At 39.8% G+C, this 16846-nt stretch overlaps 1 pseudogene; it reads right to left on the reverse strand.

Moving 5' to 3' along the window:
* Positions 1–16846, reverse strand: part of LOC119914378 — a 267025-nt pseudogene that overhangs the window by 199734 nt on the left and 50445 nt on the right.

Raw genomic sequence — 16846 nt, forward strand, 5'->3', positions numbered from 1 at the left:
GTGTCCACATCTTCTAAAGTAATACAAGATAGCATCTCTCTCTCTGTGTTTCTCTGCAGGTGTAAATTGTGACCTTTGTATCTTCTTCACTCACGGCAATGTGCCCGGAAGAAAATGGATATTTGACGGTGCTCGGCCCCGGCCATTGGTCGTGGCCGATTAAGCTAAAAACTGGCCTATTCCCGTCCCCAGCCAATCGATCAGTGCATCTCTAGTTTACAGGAGTACAATTCTGTTCTTGAAGTGTACCAGATGTATGTATTTAACTTTACCCAAAGGCAGACTAGGAGTCAATGGACAGCCAGAGATCAGGGTGACATATCTGACATCACAGATTTCGAACAGAGATGTGTTATCATCTCAGCCACATATACAATCAGCTGTTATCATGTGGCCATACATAACATAATCATAACTGGGCCAGTTCCATACAATCATGAAGACTGTGAGAGGTGACAAAGCTCTGAAAGTGCTAGTAAGTGGACCCTGAGTAGGTATTACTTTGTCACACAATTTATGGAGAGATTTTGGTCTTGTAATTCCAGGTTATTACGGGATGACCATAACAATAAGTATAAAACGTTATGAATACGCTCAGATGCCTTGGATTTAAGTGAGGAGTAGAAACTCCATTCCTGAAATGTAGAACTGTAGCTTTAATTAGATGAAGTATAGAATGTGGGAGTCTTGTGTATGGACCTGCATCAAAACATATACTTAATGGACTGGATGCAATCTTCTTACAAGCTGTCTAAGGCTTTGTTGCAGGCTGCAGGCCAATCAGATTTGTTTCTCAAATCAGATCTTTAAGACTGTCCGTGCTGTTATTTGCAAGTGATCAGATAGGATTTGTGTGTCCAGATATCACCAACCTATCTCCATGGGTGGCTTTGGTAATGACGTAGGCATCAGTACCTATGTATGCTTCCAACTAGGAAGTATTAGAAATGGAGATCCGTCATTTCACCCTCCAAACAATCGCGCTGTCAAGTGCAGGAAAATCGGATTTGGGCTGGCAGTCTGAACAAGGCCTAAACTTTTTAGGCCCATTTTAATGTGATTTCATCTATTTTATGTCCATGTGATGGAACATATACTCTTCAATGGCAATCAGTACAGCTGTCTCCACGGACAAGCTGTGTGCATTACTGGGATCTTAGTCTTATTTTTAGGCTTCAATTACACTTAGCACATTTTAGGCAGAACATTCATGCATGCCTATAATACACCCACATAAAGGAACCTCTGACAGCCATGGTACCTGAAAGAAAAAAACTATACACATAAACAGATTGACTTACCAGAAAGAGTACAACACTGACTCCTATATAGGCAAAGACAATGCACATCCAGATTTCATAGGCCAGTGGGTCCAGAAAAGAGAAGACTCCTGGTTTGGATTTCTGTGGCTTTTTGATCATGATGGAGATTCCCAAAGACATGAAGGGCTTTGAGAAATCTATCACCTCTTCACGAACAAGAGTGATCGTCAGGGGAGCGACTGCTATATCTGCTTTCTGTTGGAGAGACAGACAGAATGAAATACTGTTTCAAAGAGCAGAAAGAAAACATGCAAGACACTTTTGTGGCATGAGGTCCCTCCCACTGTGCAACTATTTTTTAATAACTGACACCAGGGTCTGAAATGTGTTTGTCTGCCAAATTCAGCTCAGGAATAACATTCAGTTCATTTAGGCATCATTTAAAGTTAATGTTGTCATTAAATGTTCAATATATTTATACCCCACCGTATTTAACAACCAATTTCAAGAAGATGCACGATCAATCCAATATTATTACTGTATATGTCAGCCATGATAAGAAGGAAGGAGGTTAGAAAGGGACAGAGTAAAATGGGTTGCTGTGGGCTGTGGGTGGTGGTGATGGCACAATGTAATAAGATACATACCTTTGGTGTCAGAGACGCAGGTTAAATTCCCCACTGTGCCCCATCCACCATTGTGTCTCTGAGCAAGACACTAAACCCCTAGTTGCTCCAGAGACGTGCGGCCTCTGACATAAATAGCAATTAGTAAGTCGCTTTGGATAAAAGTGTCAGCTAAATGAATAAATGTAAATGTGACACTAATCAAATTTCAGAGAAAGTTAAGTGGAGTGTCATGGCATTAAATAGTATCTTATAATATCATCAGGTAGGCCTACCTACAGACCACAAGAAAAACAAAGTTCACCAAAGTGTATTATAACATTACAGTAAGCGCTCAACACAAAATCCACAATTCAGCCACCAGTCCTTATCTCAGTTCAAATCTCTACAAGATTACATCTCTCAACAAAAATATTCTTTTCTGGATCCCAGAAAGAGGAGTTTGGTTTGAAACACTGTGTCACAGATATTCACTGAGCTGACTGACGGGCATGTGCCGATCGCCACAATGTGCTAACTACATGTGTCTTTCTGTTATGCATTTTCTCGGCGGATAGCCCGACGATTTCAACCGCCACCACCAACATTTTACCCACAGGTTGCAGGTGCTAATTTGATTCTCTGTGTGACACTAAAGTTTCTGCAGTGTCAGGTTCTGTCAAGCCTGAGGGCATTGTCAAACAAGTCACAGTACATCGTAACGTGCGAAGTTGCTTCCTCTGCAGACTGCTTTACTTTATTGTTTTGTAGTGTGTTAAAAATATTGTTGTTTTTTTATTTTAGTATTATTATTTTTGATATTGTTAATATTATATTTATGTCACTACCACTTTACTTTATTCCATGCTATCCACTTACTAATGTTGAAATTTCTCACCTGTGAGACAAATAAAGGCTGATCTTATCTTATCTCTTAAGTAAATCTCATGTGTGGACTCACATTCCCTGAGAAAACATGAGAGCACATTTTTGGGTTGACTTTGATTTGATTTTTTGCATTACAGTGATCTTGTTTGAACTGTTGTGCCAGCAGTAGGCAGGCTGTAATTTCACGAGATACAGCTATTTATTTCAGAGATTGAAACAGAACAACAGAAGAATGAATGCCCAAAAAGTTCTAGCAATTACATGAGTGAAGGAAAACCTGAAGGGGGAGAGATAACGGAACGGCGGTCACTGTGTGTGTGTGTGAGTGAGAGAGACAGTGAGAGAGAGAGAGCGCTTTGTTTCTTTATTTCCATTGTTATTATATTGTATTGGGAGCACATGTTGCTGACTCATCACAATCCATCTGCCTTCATTGTTTTTCATCTTGATTCAAGGCATCGTCTGTATGTATATCATTTATTTGAAAACAAACATTTGGGGGGGCTGGGGTTCAGGGAGAGCAGACACCATTTCCGGTAGCGGAAAGTAACAACAAGTTATTATGTAAAATTGGCCTTAACTTTTTTATAGCCTACTAAAAGTTCTTAAACCTCATCATTGCCACACCGCCATTGTCATCACTCAGTTTAAAGTGTTCCCACAGAGCTGAGGGCTTCATTTTGTTTTCCCTTTGATGTTGGGTGAAACAGGGTGAAGCATTTCCCCATTAAGAGAGAAAAGCATTTATGCACAAGGCACAGCAGTATAACTTCATATTTAAATCTCTGGTTCCTTCTTTTCAACATAGTTTCTAACAAGAACAAAATGGTAATAAAACTCAAAATTGAAGTGGCGAGAGCAACTAAGTTATCAAAGATTATTAAACTAAACAGAGCAACCACTTTGACGTTTTGGGGTAACTTGCCGGGTGAGGTCGGTTACCATGGTTACTTGCCCTTTTGGTCTTCCTGCAGAGTGTCCGTAGTGACACCTTTACGGCGGGAATGGTCGCATGTTCCCAGAATAAACAGTTTTTAAGGCTAGCGTGTCCGTTTGAGTCTGTGCAGGTCACAAAGGCCAAATCTTGGGATGAGCGCCCCCATAACTAATATCACCTTCTCTTAGGGAGAGACAAAGAGAGAGAGTTGGGTTCTTCCTTTTGGCATAAAATAATTAAATGACCACTGGTTGGTTCACTACATTACTTTCTCGTTTGTGTTCATTAAAAGCTTTGTCTTTATTATTGTTTCTCTAAATGCCAGGGGACTAAGACAGATTTGTGAAAGAAAAGCCTTTGTTTTATTTGCCAAACAACTTCAGGCAGATTTGTTTTAAGTTTTTTTCAAGAGCGCCATTCCTCTGTTGATGTCAATTTTTGAAAATCTCAGCAGCTGGCATAACCACGCTTAAAAATACTTTCACTGGTGATGTCCTACATTCAATGGGCACAAATCTAATAATTAGCTGTAGCTCTCACACTTTTATTGTTGTTGTCTTTATTATTATCCAACGAAGGTTAAAATCAAGGGCAACTGGACGTTTCATCTCATCCAAAGGACTTCTTCAGAACGAAACGTCTTCCAGTATCTTCAACCAAGTCCAGTTGCCCTTGATTTTAACCTTCGTTGGATAACTATGACCTGGATGACTGAGAATCTTCATAGACAAGTCTTTATTATTATTATATATATCTCCATTTTTGGAACCTATCTTCTGCTGTCCTTTTATTGTTGATACTGACACTAATGTTTGATTTTTTTTATGCATTTACAAGGAATGGGTTTCTATGGGAGTAGAGACTCAACTTTCTTCCACCCTACTCTGATATACGAGCTTACTGCTCAGACATATGTGTAACTACAGACTGCATATGAGCTTTAAACAGAAGAAGATGTAGTTTAGTAGATAATTACTTCTAAAGTGAGGGGTTTTACAGCTTTTTGGAGATTTTATCAGTGTGTCACATGTGCAGCTAGAGTGTAGAGGACAGTATTTGGTAGACCATAATTTTTTTTTAAACTGCTGCCAGTCAAGCATATTTATGTCCAAGCACAAAAAAGGAATCAAAATGTAGCTTAAAGCATTTTCTCTCTGAAAATCAAACCTAACATCTTACTCAGTGGAGGTTTAGTTTTTTAGATCTAAGCCTTAATTGATATGTAACTCAGGTCTCATTCATGCCTGTAATTATGCAGACTGAGTTCTCCCCCTGTCACCAATTCTTTACCTTGCAAAATCTTCCTTCCAGCTTTAAGTGTGGACACATGATGTCTATTTTTATGCTCAGCTACTCAAGCACTTACTAAAAATACCAAAATGACAGCTGAAATACTTTTTTTTTAAGGCAAATGCACTTTTATATCAAAAAAACATCAAATTGTGCCGCTTGTCAGTGTGGTTAAATAGCTCAACTGGTTACGCATCAGTCTCCATAGCAGCACTTTTTAGTCAAGAGGTGGATTCCATTCCTACTTCCACCGACAGTGTGAGTTAATTTTCCACACGCCTCTTGGGAAATCCTGTTCTCTGCATTTTAACCGAATGGAGCAAAACTGAACACATATGTTTGCTAAACAAGTACGTGACATATTATGCATTCTTTTACCTGTAGATGGCACTACAGGATTTTCAAAAGCACATGTTTTAACTTAATGATGCCAACAAAATGTTCAGTTCCCACTGACTTGCAGTGTTGTTGGTCTTTTGAAATTCAGTTTATTTACATGGAAATAAGTCTTTTATGAGATTAGTCACTTTCTGTGTCTTCATTTTCTGCAACAGCGGACAAGACGTCACAGGAACAATATTTACAAGCAAAACAGTTGCATGCCAGGCATTTCTGGTCATCAAGGGATTTACTTACCTACTATTGGTAATTTGGAAGCATTAAATGTGATTTCAGCACACAAAAAAAATAAAAGCAATAGTCCAGTGGTTAAGGTGTTGCTCTTCAGAACCAAAGGTTGAGAGATTAAACCCCAGTCTGGACATGTTACTCAAAGCTGAACAAATATATTTAAACTGTAGCATATCCTAGATTTGTTCATTGATGTATACATTATATACATTATATATATACATTATTCTTTTATTGATTATACAATGTTGATGAATACAATGTTTATCGAGCTGACAGACTAAAGAAAAGTGGCAGTACTGCCATTTATGTGAAATCAAATTTTCATGTCAGGGTAGTTTTGTGTGAATCAATCTGCAAACAACTGGAAATTCTGGCAGTAAATGTGGACATTGTTAAGGGCCTCAGTATAACTGTTGTTATATCTGTGTTACAGACCTCCATCTTCCCCAGAGTATGCATTACAGTCTCTGATGCAACTTTTATCTAGACTAAATTATAGCGAAATTATTGGAGCTGGCGATCTAAACCCCAAAACTAGCAGAAACTATTCATGAGCGTAACATGACAACAGGCTCTACAACTGATTGGCATGTATTTAGACAGTTAAGAAAAAAATGGGCACACACCTTTACACACACACACACACACACACACACAGTCTCACACATAGACACAAACAAATTTAGGTTGTCCCTGGTAGAATTATTCCTGATGCTTTTCTTTCAGTTACTTATTTAAATTAATTGTTATTATTCCAGCTCTGGTGGCTCTGCTGTGTTTCATTTTTCTCTTAGTTGTCTTACTATGTCAGCTGTTTATTGCTGCTGTTTGGCTGGTTGTCTTTTACTATTATTATTATTTTTTGTTTGTTTGTTGTTTTTCTCCTCCCCAAGCCCCCCTCTCTGTTCTATTGCAGGTTTCGTAGCTTTCTGCAATTGGTGTTTCCCTCTGCTATTCCCTGTTGTCCCCACCTTCCATCCCCCTTCTCTCACAGGTGTTGTTGTCCTTTCTCTGTGCTGTCTGTTTGTGCCCCCCCATCCCCATGTCTGCCCCCCTGTCCGGCCCGGTGACAAATCAATACATAATTAAATAAATAATAAAACAGAGGAGTATATTAATACTGTCTTGTTAAAGTAAAGCACAATATGGTATCCAGCTCATCATACTCTATACCAGGCTGCTGGGCAGGACAGGTTTTAAAAAAAAAAAAAAATGGAGATCTTGAATAGTTGACTCTACTAGTTCTGTGTCTGTGAATCCCTGTACTGACAATCCAGGATATTGATTGATCATTCTTTAATTTTGTACCATTTTCGGTGTTATCAAGCCCTAAAATCCTTACACTCTAGAAAAACCTCAGGACCTGACCTTATTGATCCTTATTTCTTGAAATTGGCAGCTGATTTTGTAGCATTGCCTCTTACATATCTTTTTAACCTTCCAGTGGAAAATAAGGAAATTCCTAGGATATGGAAATCAGCTTTTGTTCTCCCTTTATTAAAAGGGGGTGACCCAGCTATTTAAAATAATTACAGGCCAATATTTAACTTATCAATATTAGCTAAAATTCTTGAAGGACTTGTGAGTGATTAACTGAGGAATGCAAATGTCGTCTACATATCAATCAGGCCACAATGAAGGTGGAAAATTACATTTTGGTTGCAACTAAAACTTAGACTTATTAACTCAGGACTTTCAGAGCAAGCAGTTGTTTGGTTCTCAAACTGCCTTAGCAATAGGTCTCAGTGTATTAGATATTATGGTCTATGTTCCAATACTGTATCATTCAATAAGGGTGTTCCACAGGGCTATGTATTAGGTCCACTTTTATTGACTTTTATATTTATATAAACAATATGGGTCAGAAAGTGTCAAATGCTAATTTTCATTTTATGCCGATGATACTGTGATATATTGCTGTGCATTCATGCAGAGAGGAGATCGAATGGAACCAACCAACATAGGACGTAGGACTGAGTGTTAAAAAGACGCATGGCATCGTCGGTTTCAGGGATAGAGCAGGTGCCATACAAACAAATACCGCGGAAGAACAACACTGTTAAAAGCTGCAACAGCGGTGTGATCAGCAGTGTGCAGACTGTGCAGGTCTGATATGTCTACAAAGTCCGGAGAGGCAAAATGCTGTGACGGACATTTTTACCAGAGATTATGGCTGCTGTCAAACCAGTTTGGAGTTGTGTTGGATATTTGGCTTGGTTTTTCACTTCGCTGGTACAATGATAAGTATAAAGCTTGATAGTTGATTCTAGGCTCTTTCCTGTAGCTTGTTATGGACTTGAGAGGAAAAGGGCATGTGGAAAGTATTGCATGGTTTGCATGAGATAGTGTATGTTGTGAAATAAGTTATATGCTGATGCTTAAATGAGCTAAATGTATTGATGCATGTGTTGTTGGTCTGTGGTTGCTTAATGTACTTTTCTGTGAAATAAGGATGCATTTTCTTTTCTGGGTTTATTTAAAGGTTTTTCACCTAATGGCTAATGGCAAATAACTGATGATGAATTGCACTACTGGATCTGCACAATAAAAAGCTGTGCAGTCATTAAGTGGAATCCAACAAAGGTTAAAATCAAGGGCAACTGGACTTGGTTGAAGATACTGGAAGACGTTTCGTCCCTCATCCAAAGGACTTCTTCAGTTCTGACTGACTGGCTATTGTACTGTATATTGAGGAGACTAAACAACCACTACACAAACGCATGGCTCAACACAGAAGGGCCAACTCCTCAGGTCAAGACTCTGCAGTCTACTTACATCTGAAGGACAGAGGACACTCGTTTGAGGACCACCAGGTGCATATTTTAGACAGAGAAGATGGATGGTTTGAAAGAGGTGTCAAGGAAGCCATCTACACCAGGGTCGAGAAGCCGTCATTGAACAGAGGAGGGGGTCTACGCCACCACTTATCCCCCACTTACAATGCTGTCCTTTCATCACTTCCCAGGAAACTCAACAAACGTAACCTATTGGCCTCAGGTGAAGATACCTACGATGGTCGTTCAGTCTTGGCCACAGGTAGTCTTAACGACTGTAACGACTGTCGTCACAGCAACAGGGAACACTAACCAACCAGCGGTATCGATGACCCGGGCCAACGACCCCACTGAGGTTAAATAGCTGAGTTTCCCTGCCAGTCAGCCAGAACTGAAGAAGTCCTTTGGATGAGGGACGAAACGTCTTCCAGTATCTTCAACCAAGTCCAGTTGCCCTTGATTTTAACCTTCGTTGGATAACTATGACCTGGATGACTGAGAATCTTCATAGACATTAAGTGGAATCAAGTTAAAAATCTTCAAGTAGACGTATAAATCTCTTTCAAGTGGAGAAGCTGCACATATCTGGATGGAGAACTTGATCAACATGGAGAGAGAAAGGGAAAAAGTTTGCAAGAAAAAAATGAAAAAAAACAGAAGAGGAAAAATAAGAAGACGAGGAGAGAAAAGGGTGATTCAGAGACATTCTTGTAGCGTTTTTTGAGAGCAGCGAGTATGAGAGATGAGTTTCTGAGCCTGACGGATTTCATTCTGATGATGATGAGGATTACCTACACAAAAGAGAACCATTTGACGACAGGTAAGAATATTTATTTTATAAAAACCTTGTTTGCAATGAGACATGTTAGGCTTAGCTTAACTGTGACCATCTTGGCAAAAATAAACTGTCTGTGCCGCTTTGTCTTTCAGTAAGTTAGTCATGAACTTGACAAATTGACAGCCCCTTTAGTAAAGTTACTTTGTGTAAAAGTTATTTTCTTGTGTAAAACTGGGATACACTCATTTTGATAACTAATGTGACATTTCTTCACCTCCATTCACAAACTGAATAACATCTCTTGTAGTGATGAGTCAATATGGCCATTGACTATTTTATCATATTGTTTATACTTATACAGATGTGACTTCATATGATTTTATTTATTTATGTTCAGTAAATTTACACGGAAGAAGATTAGCTGAAGGAAAATCTGTCAAAGCCTCACACATCCTCCACATTCTTGTTAGGTGTAAATTGAGGTGTGTGTGTGAGGGGATGTGGAGGAAGAAAAGAGGTGTAAACTTCATTCTTTCAATGAAATTGATAATGCAAGTCCTAATTTGTTGTTTTTTCAGAGAGGATTCACAGCTGCCAGGACAGTGAAACCAGGTCACCCCTAGCCCCCCAACAGCAACCTGCACCCCCATCTACACAACAGCCAGCTCTAATGTCTTGGAAGATGGACAAAGACCCAGACATCGCTCCTTGTCTCAAGGTTTCAACCAGCTTGAACACGGCTACAGCTCAAAACATGAACATTAAGTAAATATTGTAAATAGTGGGGCTTTTCTGTTTTTTAATACATCTTTTGGCTGCCAAAAAATATTGTTGAAAAGCATTTTATAAAAAAACATGTATCAATTTGGATTATTTCCCATATTTTCTCTCGCTTTGTTGGTCTAAACTTAATTTTAAACTTCCTGTAAAACTGTCCACATTCCACAAACAGGTCCTGTTAGCATGGTGATTTACAAACACAATTTCTAAACTCACAGGTATCTTATTTGGAATAACAGAGATATTTTATATAAAAACAAATCACTTTTTTGAGAATAGGGTACAGAATAACATTCTGCTGGTGAACGAGCTATTCAATGGTGAGGGGCGACTTTTCTCTTATAGAGTTTTTCTTAACATACAATATTCCAGTGACGTCGAAAGAATTTGCAGTTGTACTTGACACCATTCCTTCAGGCACAATAATGCTTTTTAGAAATATGGACAGACCTTCTACTTCCATCTCCCTCCCCAGTGTGGCTGAATCACCAGTTGGAAAAATCTGTTTGTCTCAACCTCAAAATAATAAGAACATTCGTGCCTTGTTTCAGAAGAAATCTATTCCACATCTTATATCATATTGGAACCCATTTGTAAATGATATTGACTGGAAAAAGTTTGGATGATTCCTCACAAATACCTGATTGTAAACAAGGTGGAGGAAGTGTTGTATGCTGTTAGGTATACCTCTTTATACCATGTGAACTGTTTTCCTCTGTTGGCAAAAAAGAAACAAATGTCACAGCATTGGTGACTGTGTGGTTGACGTGTCAGTTACTTATTCAGTTCAAAGTGGCTGACTTCCGGTTGGGTTTAAGGTATAGTTCTCAAAAAACTGCTTCCTGTTTCATGACAAATAATTGCTCACCAAGGCAAAAGCATTGACAATAACTCACAAGCTTCATAATGCAACATATTAAGGCCTTATAGCTGCAGAATTTTGAGATGGGTGTGGTCAACCTGCTATGGGGAGCATATTTATGGACATTTATGTACGTTCGGCAGGGGCTGCTTTGTTGAAATTTTGTAGGGGGCGCCATTGAGCCAATTTTTCACAACCGCGCCCCCAAACCATATAAGACAATAGTTGCGTTTGACGTCATGCAGCACTGCGCAGCACTGACTTAACGTGATGCATGCTGGACTTAACATAAGGCAGGCTGGTTAGAAATTGTGTCCGACTTTTAGGTGGCACTGCAAAAGGTCTCTATGTCACATGATATTAAAACCTTGCGGGAGCAAGGTGGCTGAAGGCGCCGGCGGCCACAGTTGCTTTTCTCCGGCTGCACAACATTGGAACCACACTTTTGCCTGGTCTCGCGGCATTTTTCTTTGCAAATGCAGCGAGATCAGTCATTGATCTCAGCTCACAGTAAGCTCAAGCAGGTAGATTGTGTCTGACTTGACGGCGCCATTTTTATTCCCCACCCCTGCAGTCGCATGCAGCTCACATTAGACTATCAAGTTACTGAAAGTCAGCCGCAGTCATCTCGAATGCACCTAATAAAAGACAAACCTTCTGACGTGTGTGCCAAGTCTCGTGAGGTTTAGAGCATCCCTCGACATGTGAAGGCTATTTAGGGGGAGCTTTAGAGCCAAAGTGCAACCCCCAATCCCAAACATGACATCATATTGAAACATTATCAGTTTAAGTGTGGCTGCAAAGTTTTGTCCTTGTCATCCTAAAGCTGACAAACATCTGTTTGAAAAAAAATTTTAAATGACGCAGGAAGTGCAAAATAGCTGACTTCCTGTTGAGCAAAATCTCCTAAGAGAAACAAAACGTGTTTTTTATAATGACAGCAATAGTCACACCAAATATCATAAAGATCAAAGAAACTTTGTCCAAAACATTGTGTGTGTTTAGTGGCGCTATTGAGCCCTCTGGCCACGCTCGACCCCAGTCACCGCAGAACTTTTCCCACCAGACCAGAGGTGTGTGCAAATTTTTCTGAGGATTCGAGTATGCTAAGACCATGAAAAATTTGTTTCCCGGGGAGAAAAAAAAATCTGAGCAAAAGCACTTTCGCGCTCGGGCCCTAATTAAAGCAGAAAGTAGTGCTGAACAGGCCCGCGCCTCTACACCGCAGGCCTGCTGACACGGCTCTGAAGTTTTTTCCACTTAATTTAACATCAGCTTGAAAGCAAATAATTTTTTATTGTAAATAAATTCTAGTGAGTAGTAGTCAGTGTTTAGCTTTACGCTCTGGACTGTTATGCACAAGCTCTGGCATCCACGCTCTGGCGCGAATCAGTCAGTTGTTAGGAAAGACAACGAAACGTCTCTGAAGTCTTGCTTTTACAGAAGAAAAAAATGGCTTTCATTTAATATTCATTTAGGCCCCTTGCATTGAGTGAAAAGAAACAGAAAAAATTAGAATCAACAGTGAACAGTGAATTTGCTCATAGACTAGTCTAATGCAAGTTAGACTGTTTCATAAAAATAAAGACTGACATAGTATAGACCAGAAAAATTAGACAACTTTTCTTTTTTTAAATTCTATGTTACATTGGTAACCATCAGTAACATCAGTTACATTACAAACAGCCAAAAAAAAAAAAAAGGCTCATAATTTGTGGTTTGCTGAAATATTATCTGATATTAGCTTTCAAGCTAAATGCGCGTCATATAACGCTCGCCAAGCAGCTAGTCCGATATGCCCTTAAAAACACCGGTGGAAAAACAGTGAGCTGCAGCACACATCTCTCCTCTCCCTTCCAAACACTAGCTAGTCAGTGGACATAAAGTTGTTACTGTGATGTAGAGACAGAGCTCTGTTAAAGAAGTGGTATTCTGCTTTTTGGCTTTTCTTTTTTGTGCATGTAACAGGTCATAAAGCTTGCCAAGCGGCTAGCGGGTCAGGCACGCCCTCAAACCAAGCAAGTCTGAGCGGAGGCCCTTTGGCTCGATTCGCCTTTGTTTGGTTTTCCATTGTAGAAATGTTGCACCTGTACCTGCTTCCAGGTACTTTTTTTCATATCACCTCACCTCTGTCCAGGTTCCAAGCGAGCTGAGGGATACTAAAATGTAACGTGAAAACAGACAGACTGCTGATTGGTCAGAGAGAATCACTATTCACTGCATCATCATTGCGTGCACCAGACAGAGGCCAGCAACAGAAAGTTTTATATTTTACAGTTTTGTATGTAATTTCATCACTAAATCCACTTCTGAGATGTTTTGAGGTGAGAAATCAGCTGTGTAGATTTCCAATATTGACAGTTTTACAAGAAGTGATGGCGGAACAAAAATGTGCTTGAATATTTTGGGAGTTGAGGAGCTCAGCAAGTGGCTGCGGGGGAAGCCTGTGCCGACCCACAGGAGGAGCGCGTGAGGCCGGCCAGCCGCCCGCTCACAGAGTCCTCTGCTCCCGCCGTCACACAGACCGCTGCAGCAACAGCGGCAGAGGAAAACACAACTGGAAGGTTGAAATGTTTTAACTTCAAAAAGAGAAAGCTGTGTGGATCACTGGTGTGTGTCGCATTGAACATTACGTCGCGGCAGTTGTGTGTGGCGTCGCTATGACTACAAGCTACGTACTATCTCTGGATACTGTCTGCAATGGAAAACGGAGCAGGGCGAGTAGAGTCGAGTCTATCGATTTGCGCTATGGTAGCATTTTTCGGCAAGGCAGCATAGATCATCAGAACACCGGCAACAGTTCAACGTTTAGTCCTAATGGTAAGATGTGGAACAATGATGTTGTGTGGTTGTGGACTTGTGAGTAATTTATACCATCTGCTCAGTTACAGTCGCAGTCTGAAGCGGCTTTGATTTGGATCACACTACCTTGTTTCTTACGACCCGCCCTTCTCTGCTTCTGATTGGCTAGTAGTCCTTACTTAAGTAAGATGCATCACTCTGTAGCTAAAGAGCGGAGCGTACAACACACAGGGTGAAAAGTGGAGCTGCAGCAATGTGCAGTATGAGAAAAATATGGTGTTTTTTGAAAATTAAACCATGTAAACCTGTTCTGGTACAACCCCTAATTAAGATTTTGAACCTGAAAATGAGCATAATACCATGTCTTTAAACTCTATGGATGAAAGATCCTTTTGTTACAGATTAATAACTCACCACTCTGAAACTCTTGCTCCAGTTTAATGTTGCCAAGCTGGTCGGCAACATGTAGCCTACAGCTGAACTGAAGCTGTTTACAGTCTTCTCACTGACCCACCCTTCTCTGTTTCTGATTGGCTAGTAGTCCTGAACCAGGAACTGCGCATGTGCACCTCCCAACAAAGACCATTTAGAGACAAGATGTATCACTCCATAGCTAAAACGAAGCCTTCAACACAGGGTGAAAAGAGGAGCTGCAGCAATGTGCAGTATGACAAAAATATGGTGTTTTTCTTTTATTAAACCATGTAAACCTGTTCTGGTAGAACCCCTAAATAGGATTTTGTACCTAAAAATGAGCATAAAACCACCTCTTTAAGGGTGAAAAGGAGTGGAATCTCTCTTGGACATGGCATTAGCCAACGGAGAAAGTCCGGTTAACCAAAAGCTACAACCCTCACTGCTATTCAGAACATTAGCAAAACTGAATTTTCATTAAACATGATATTACTGTGTGTATATTCAAAAATCTTACCCCATACACCAGCTCTCCCACCATACCATTCCAGATCTTGGTTTCTGCATCTCTTGCTCCGTATTTGCCATCTCCCACAATCCTCAGCTGGTAGCGTATACCACAGTGCTTTGCAATCTCCGCAGCCAAGTCAACACAATAACCTAACATCAGTCAAAAAAAACCCAAAGAGACACATCAGCAGTGCTAGACAAACGTCCTACAATAACAACAGAATGTGGAACTGAAGTGTAAAATTAGGGCTGGATGAATAAATAAAAAGTAATCGAAACCGAGATTCAGAACCTCTAACTGACAATGTAAAAACTGTGATTTTACCACGTCGTTTATTTTGTTCTTTTAATCCTGTTAATATTTCCCCACTGTGTTCATGTTGAGGTGCGTGTTTAGTCAAGTGACTCCGCCCCGTCCAGTCCTGCTCAGCTTCCAGACCGGAGTTTGAAGCACAGGGAGATGCTAGCTAGCACTAACCACCTTCATTTCTCGGCAGTTCGGGAAACAACAGACATTTTGACCATCACTTTCTCAGATTCGCTCACCCACACAATGTACACACACACACATTCCACAAATGTTCAGGTCAAATGTTAAATTAATTGTGATTTTGATTTTAGGTCATATCATCCAGCCCTATGTGGAATACTTCAAAAATTGCACATAGATAATCAGCAGGTACCCACTAAAGAATTACTGGGTATGGTTTTGACATACATTTTTAAAAAGTGTATTATGAACATATTCTTTCTGAGTATTGTGTGCAAGAATTGTATGAAGATGCACATTAGTTTTGAAGCTGTATGATGGTCCTACATTAAATTGCGGCATTAGCATTGTTGTTATTTATGACCCTATATATAGAGTTAACCATAAAATATAACAATGCTACTCAAAGCACCTTTTCATGGCTTTAATAAACACATAAGTAAATGAAATAAAAAAGAATATATTGACTATCATTAAACAAACACACAATACTGTATATAAACATACCTTCGTAACGGTCATTGTCTTGAAACAGCTCTGCATTCTTTTTCAGCATCACATAGGGGGCTTCCTGCATTTACACACAAAAACCTGTTAGGGTGATTCTCCTGCCATATATTTTCTGTTAGTAGCTGCTCATGTCTGAGCTCTGTTTATACTGAAATCCTCCCACCAGCTTGTGTATCTTAGCTCATTTCCACTGTCACTGTTACATTAGTAGATGTTTGCATATTCATGGTGACAATATCACTTCATTTATTAATTACCAGTATAGTTGTAACGATGACGGTCTTGTTTTCCATTCCCATGGTGTCGTTAGGATAAAGATCTGACTTTGTCACCACCATCTTATCCACCTCATTCCAATAGCCAATCTAAGAACAGACACCAAACACAGTTAGGTCAAATATCTCCACCTAGCCACATAGCTACATGCTGTGGTCATGATGGCAAACTGATTCTTGACTTACCTTTACAGGTCCGTTGTTCTTCAGTTCCATGATTGTCACTGAGTAGTTGATTCTCTTCCCGTATTGGTCAAACTGAATGTTCCCTGTTAAACCATCTACACGCACCTACACACACATACATTTTTACTTTAAATGTGTAGTGAAAGTATTAGGTTTCAGGTCTTGCATGCCTACACCCTACATCTAAATGGATTTAAAGAAAAACTCCATAAGAACCATATTTTACTCATGACCTAATTTTGCATTAACAAGTAGTTTTTTGTAATATTTTACAAAAATTCCCAGTCAAAAATTCCCTGTTAAAGATCCTCCTAAATATTACACACTGGACCTTTAAAACACACATTAAGCTCCTCGATAGGAATCAAGGTCATATGTGAGTTGTAGTCCCTTCATGCTATACACAAACATAACAAATATACAAATACAGAAATTTTGAAATAAAATAAATAAAACAATATTTGCACCCAGAAAGTAATTATTCTATAGTGAATTTTCTGAATTTGCGTCAGCGGGAATGTAGTGTAACTGTAATGTGTAGTGTATGTAGTGCTGATAATATGGTCAGCATCACAAAAGAAAACATTGACCAAGTTTGCGCATCAAGCATCACTGATGAAAAACAAAGAGTCTGCCTCCCTTCTTCTTCAAATTTCAGGTCACTGGTTTACCAGAGAGACCAGAAAGCTGCAACACAACTTCTGTGTCCAGTCTGCTGCCTAGAGCATTCAATGGCCCTGCTGCTAGACAGGGCCAACAGAGCGCTATAACTAGTGCCCGGAGAGGGAGACCCTGCTTTTGTTTGCCAGAGCCCTCATCGGTACCTCGCCTTACATCCTGAACTTCTGAG

This window comes from Micropterus salmoides, unplaced genomic scaffold (genome assembly GCF_014851395.1).
Source record: "Micropterus salmoides isolate LMB-PRFRI ecotype aquatic unplaced genomic scaffold, ASM1485139v1 Ms_hic_scaffold_1, whole genome shotgun sequence".
In the NCBI taxonomy this organism is placed as follows: Eukaryota; Metazoa; Chordata; class Actinopteri; order Centrarchiformes; family Centrarchidae; genus Micropterus; species Micropterus salmoides.